The sequence below is a fragment of the Pararge aegeria genome, chromosome 26 (genome assembly GCF_905163445.1).
Source record: "Pararge aegeria chromosome 26, ilParAegt1.1, whole genome shotgun sequence".
NCBI lineage: Eukaryota > Metazoa > Arthropoda > Insecta > Lepidoptera > Nymphalidae > Pararge > Pararge aegeria.
Window position 1 is genome coordinate 4,854,862 of NC_053205.1, and position 7,197 is coordinate 4,862,058.

At 35.8% G+C, this 7,197-nt stretch overlaps 1 pseudogene; it reads left to right on the forward strand.

The window, feature by feature from the left end:
* Positions 1 to 5,768: 5,768 nt before the first annotated feature.
* Positions 5,769 to 7,160, forward strand: LOC120635041 (annotated as a pseudogene).
* Positions 7,161 to 7,197: the final 37 nt, after the last annotated feature.

The window sequence follows — 7,197 nt, forward strand, 5'->3', positions numbered from 1 at the left end:
CACAGACTCGTGATATGCGGCACTTCAATACAGAGCGTATTAAAAATGCCATCGAGCAAAACAGAGGCTCTAAAGTGTTCGCTAGAGATCTGTCTATCGGTCAGAGCCAGTTGATGCGACTGAAGACCAATAATGGTAGTCTTGTCTCTTCCAAACCTGAGATCTTGGGTGAGGTTGAGAACTTTTATGGACAGTTGTACACCACAGTACAGACGCCTGTTGAAGATTTGGCTAAGTATCCTAGAGCCAAATTAACTCGACACTATACTGAAGATATCCCAGACGTCAGCCTATACGAGATTAGTGTGGCTCTCAAGCAGCTTAAAAATGGCAAGGCGCCGGGTGATGACGGAATAACGGCAGAACTCCTGAAGGCAGGTGGAAAACCGATACTGAAAGTCCTTCAGCGATTGTTTGATTCCGTTATTCACCAAGGCACAACGCCAGAGGCATGGCACAGGAGTGTGGTGGTTCTGTTCTTCAAAAAAGGTGATAATACCTTGTTGAAGAATTACAGACCCATCTCGCTGCTGAGTCATATCTACAAGCTGTTTTCGAGAGTCATTACGAATCGTCTCGCTCGTAGGTTTGATGACTTCCAGCCTCCCGAACAAGCCGGTTTCCGTAAGGGCTTTAGTACCATAGACCACATTCATACGCTGCGGCAGGTTATACAGAAGACTGAAGAGTATAACCGGCCACTTTGCTTAGCGTTTGTGGACTATGAAAAAGCCTTTGATTCGGTGTTTAGGTCACTGCAGAGATGCCGAATTGACTACCGGTATATCCAAGTGTTGCAGTGTTTGTACAAAAACGCCACTATGTCAGTTCGTATACAGGATCAGACTACGAGACCAATCCAATTGCAGCGAGGCGTGCGACAGGGAGATGTTATCTCCCCGAAACTATTTACCGCTGCGTTGGAGGACGTCTTTAAGCTTCTGGATTGGAACGGACTTGGCATCAACATTAACGGCGAGTACATCACTCAACTTCGGTTTGCCGACGATGTAGTCATAATGGCAGAGACTCTGGGAGACCTAAATACGATGCTCAATGGCCTCAGCAGAGCTTCTCAACAGGTTGGCCTACGAATGAACATGAGCAAGATGAAGATTATGTCTAATGCTCATGTTCCGCTTCAACCAGTAATCGTTGAGAACACTGCACTCGAAATTGTTGACGAATACGTATACCTAGGACACACGATCCACTTAGGTAGGTCCAATTTCGAGAAGGAGGTGAACCGCCGAATCCAACTCGGATGGGCAGCGTTCGGGAAACTTCGTGCCATCTTTTCGTCAAAAATCCCTCAGTGCCTGAAGACGAAAGTCTTCGAACAGTGCGTGTTGCCAGTGATGACCTATGGCTCTGAAACATGGTCGTTAACTATGGGCCTCATAAGAAGGCTTAGAGTCACTCAGCGGGCGATGGAGAGAGCTATGCTCGGAGTATCTCTACGCGATCGAATCAGAAATGTGGAGATTCGTAGAAGAACCAAAGTTACCGACATAGCTCAACGAGTCGCGAAGCTTAAGTGGCAATGGGTCGGGCACATAGTTCGGAGAAAGGATGGACGTTGGGGTCCCATGGTGCTGGAATGGCAGCCCCGTACTGGTAAGCGCAGCGTTGGTCGACCCCCAACGAGGTGGACAGACGACATTAAGCGCGTCGCAGGTAGCCGTTGGATCCAAGCGGCTCAGAATCGTGGAACTTGGAACTCCCTACAAAAGACCTATGTCCAGCAGTGGACGTCTATCGGTTGATGTGATGTGATGATGATGATTATATACTTAAGTACATTATTTACTTAAGTACATTATATACTTAAGTACATTATTTACTTAAGTACATTATATACTTAAGTACATTATTTACTTAAGTACATTATATACTTCAATACATTATATGTAGATAACCAGCACCTCCACTGCACTTTGGCAGCGTCTCAGTTTAGACATAGTAGGACCGCTCCCAGAATCCGGATTAGCAAAATTAAGATTTATACTCACCCTACAAGATGATTTAACGAAATTTTCTGTAGCATATCCTATTCGCAGCACAACCGCTGAAAAGACCAGCGAATGTCTCCTTCACTTCATATCTATGTTCGGAATTCCAAAATTTATTCTGACAGATCAAGGCACAAATTTTACAGCTGATCTATTTCAGAAGACATGCCAATGCCTTAAGATTAAACAACTATGGTCATCGCCATACCATCCTCAAACGCAGGGTGCACTTGAAAGGAGTCACTCGACGCTAAAAGAATATCTAAAGTCCTACGTTAATGAAGGTCGAACTGACTGGCCACGGTATGTTTATACCGCTATGTTAGCTTACAATACCTCTGTCCATTGCACAACCCACTACACACCATACGAATTGATGTATATGGCCATAAACCATATATCCCTAACTCAAGAAACTCGTAGAAACTTACACGCTCTTTCTCTCCTTTACTCCATTTTATATTATCCGCAAACTCCACCATATTTGAAAGAGCGATTCACCTTTCTTGGTAGCAATGTTCACTTAAATCTGCGAGCTAATAACGACAGCTTGTTACACGTTCCTGCTAGTCGTTCATTGGCGTATGGCAATTCTTTTACGGTAAATGTGGTTAATTTATGGAATGAGCTGCCAAGGGATATAAGACAGTCCAAATCATTAAGCATCTTTAAATCACGGTTAAAAGACTATTTCCTATCTAGTATGTAGCAAAATATCTATGTATTTTATGTGTATGTTTAAATAGTAATATGTATTTAAGTTTATATATTGATATATATATATATATTGATATTTATATACAAATATATAAATATATGTTTTACCAGATATATGTAGTATTAGTATGTAATGTTTATAATTAGCACAATTTAATTATTGCACTATCCCGTTTTCTCTCATATGTTTCTTCAACCAAAGGTTGTCTGGAGGAGATCGCTTCAAGCGATAAGACCGCCTTTGTGCATATGTATAGTTTTTATTTTTTATTTTTTTTTGTTAACCTGATTTTATATTTGTATGTGCAATAAAGACTTTTTCTTCTTCTTCTTCTTCTTCTCAATTTTCGCAGAAACACCACGCGCAACTTACCCCGAATATGTGCATTTTTATTTTATTTTTTCATATTTTTATTATTCTCCTTTTTTTTATTTTTGTATGAACATAAATAGGCCCCGCGGATAGAACTGTAAGCATCGATATTGTTTAGAATTACTCAAATTCCAAATTCCATCGATTTAGCCTGTATCTTTCATCCAGGTGATTTTTCTCACTAATATTCATTGTAACTTTCAATGTGCAATCATTATAACATTTCCGTGCCTTTCTTCCAAAAATTAATAATAATTGACATAAAGAAAAAAATTTAAAATGAGCATTGAAAGTTTAAGTTAAAGTCATTGTTCAAGTTGAAATCTGTCTAGGTTCAAGTGCGCCGAATTTTCTGTTAACTAAAATTCTCAGTGACATCAATTTTTTATAGAAAATTAATTGTGCATGGTTTTTATGAATTCTATTGGAATAAGTAACTAAATTTCTTTTCCACATCTCATGTGCTTAGAAAATGCATTCATTTTAATCTGTTACATTTCCGCGATCCCGCAATAAAAGAATTCGTCGGTTATGTAGTCTGCAAAAGTAAAATGAATGTAAAATTCTTAGTCCGTTGATTGGATAGCTACATGTAAAGTTAAGTTTTTGAAACCTCTCAATGACTTTTTCTCCGCTGCCAAAAAGACGATTGTTGTAAGGAAATACACGAATATCCCTACATACACGAAGATCCCCACCAAATTTGGAGTCCGTAGAAGTTACAGGTTAGAAATAAAAATTTTAGATTTTAACACCCACCCCCGCAATTCCTGTCGGAAGTAGACTTTATTGAAATCCATTTTGAGATGTTCTTTATGTGAATAATAAAAGATTCCTACCATATTTAGAATTTTTAGAAGCTATATTTCGAAATTGAAATTTTTTATTGTTAACACCCACCCCCGCGAACCTTATTGGAAGATCACTTTAATATTACATATAGAACACTCTCACTAAATTTGGAGTCTATAGGAGCTATCGCTTGGAAATTGAAAATTTTCATTGTTAACGCCCCCGCAATCTTCTTTGGGGTGGGATATCGTAAAATTTGTTCATAAATCATTTTTACATCACTTATAGAAAATTCCTACAAAGTTTGGAGCTTGTAGGAGCTTTAGCTGGAAAATTAAAAATATTAATTGTTAATACCCACCCCCGCAACCCCCTGTGGGGTGAGCTATCGTAAAATTCGTTCATAGCCTATTTCTACACCTCTTACAGAAGATTCCTACCAAATTTGAAGTCTATAGAAGCTATAGTTTAAAAACGGGAATTGTTCATTGTTAACGCCCCCGCAATCCCCTTTGGGGAATGAATTTCTTAAAATCTATTCATAGCTGACCTCTACATAGCAAAAGTAATATTCCTACCAAGTTTCACGTTTTTAAGTCTTATGGTTCCCGAGATTTCGTGGTGAGTGACTAAATAGATGGGAATTCTTCGATTATCATCGAAATTTTTAACTTTTTATCGGGCTTTTTTAAAATTTTCTTACATACAAAACTTTCTCCTGATAATTCTGAAGATAAAAAAAAGCCCAATTGGTCCAGCCGTTCTCCACTACCGTGAGTAGATTCTTAGCTGAATGTAAAAAACCATAATCCGTTTAATACACTCTGTTGAAATCCATGAAAACAAAAGAATCAAGAGAAAATGCTTATCTTTTGTTTTTATTTATTATTAAAAAATGAAGGAATGTTGGAATTCAAAAAATAGATAGCCATAAACCATCTAGGAAATCGAATGGCGGTAGTTTCATGTCGATACGATCAGTGGTTTAGGCGTGTTTGAGCCTCAAACGAAGACCATTTTCATTATATATTTATAGATAGAAGATAGGCGTCATGTCACGCATCATTATGACCAAGTAAAGTTAGCCGAAACAGTCGGAAATATATAATATAGGTTATGATTTTTGTTTTTTTTTTTATTTTTATTATTATCAATTTATTTTTATTTTATTATAAATTAGAAGTTATAGGTTTTAATAAGTATACATAAATTTTTAGTGTTTCCGCGCAAACTCATCCACAGCTCATCCAACAAATTTCCAAGAGTCCTGGCATATACTTTGATTATTTGGGCAACGCAAAGATAGAAGGACAGCTTAATGTCATAATTCCATTAGATATATCATTTATTATAACACATGTAGAAAATTTAAATTACGTTATAAACACAGTCAATGATACTTGCAAACAGACTAAAGTAAATGTAGACTGTTTTAATATTTTTGAACCTCTCATAGTACGTTATAATGAAATTGTAAAACGATATTCGATCATTTCTCATCTATTAGATAGGAAACCCAAGAGAAGTGCATGGTTTACAGTTATTGGTTCAGTTATGAAACATATCTTTGGAACTTTAAATAAAGATGATGCAATTGTATTCGATAAAGCAATATAATCTGTATTGAATAATGAAAAGAAATTATCCTCTTTAGTGAAAGAAAATATATTAGTAACAAACTCCGTAATTGACAAATTTAACGAAACCCTTTTTAAAATTCAATTTAACGAATACCGACTAAATGAAGCCATCGATAATTTCTATTCGATAGTAAACAATATAACTATTGCTACAGAAAGGACTAGATTACAACTAAGTATTAATGTTTTCATAATGTTTTCAATTATCTTGAAATATCTATAACTATACTATCTTTTCAACTTGAGGATCTAATAAATGCCGTAATGTTTAGCAGTTTAAATAAACTACATCCTTCTGTAATAACACCAATTCAGCTCCATAAGGAACTCATTGATAGCTTCAGACATTTACCCCAAGATCTAGAACTACCCGTCCCTCTAGAAATCGATATGATACACATCATTACCGATATATCTAAAGTTTCATCGTATTATACTAAAAACAGATTAATGTTTGTCCTACAAATACCATTAGTTTTTGATAAAGAGTACAAATTATATCACAACATTCCTTTACTTACACCACATAACCTCGAAAATCCAAATACTTTTAGCTTAACAATACCCAGCGCAAAATATATAGCATTGACCATTGATAAAATTAACTACCTTGATCTGGATAGTTTGGAAAATTGTTGAGTTATTAATTATGAACATTATATTTGTAAAATATAATTTTTATTAATACATAACTATAACCTAAAATAAACTATTTAAAAACTAAATAAAATCTAAAACGTCCTCGAAACCACCGCAGCGAGGCACAGTTCCTAAGATGCTGGCAGCATTGCCCCTCTGGATGGCCAAACTAATTCGTTGGCCAAGGTAACTGCTCGCTCTAGGATCACCGGTAGACTCGATAACCCTTTTCGATAATTCTTTGAAAATATATTTGTAATGTTGCAAATGTGTATGCAACCGACACTAAAGCTACCTGTGAGAGTGAATTGTTGTCAAAAGTCGTTAATAAGATTCCTAATCAATGTGAAACGAAATTTATATATGGTAAGGTGGATATTTGGAAACAACTGAATTATAATAGATGGATATTTGTCCAACCCGAACCAAGCAGGTTAACAATAGAGTGTTCAGCGTTAAGATTACACCAAGAAAATATGTTATTGGGAACTGGTATTTTGAACTTACCTGAGTCATGTATTGGTTACAATAAAAACACCATATTGAAAAGTAAAATTAACAAAAACCTGCCTTTACCAACAGTTACTTTTGATTTTAATTTAATTAACGACTCATGTTGTAACACCGATAGGCTAGAAGGAATGAAGAATAGTGTTTCCCCTATTAAGCTAGAAAAAAATAGATTTGGATAATTTAAAGCCCCAAAAGCACCTATTAATGAAAAAACTCTAAAATACTAGATTGGATGAGGAAATTCCTCATATTATAAGGTATGGGACACACTATTCAATAATAACTATAATTACTTTATTAATCATTGTCTGTGGAACTGTGTATTTCATAGGAACTAGATTTATTAAGATGTGTAATGTGAAAAAATGTAAATCACCGGAAAATGACCGAATGAATGATATAGAATTAAATAATACAGCTGAAAACAATGACGAACCGACAGACGGTTATCCAACATTAAAAAGTAATATTTAATTTCAATTTAGTACATAAAACTTCGAAAAACGTATTC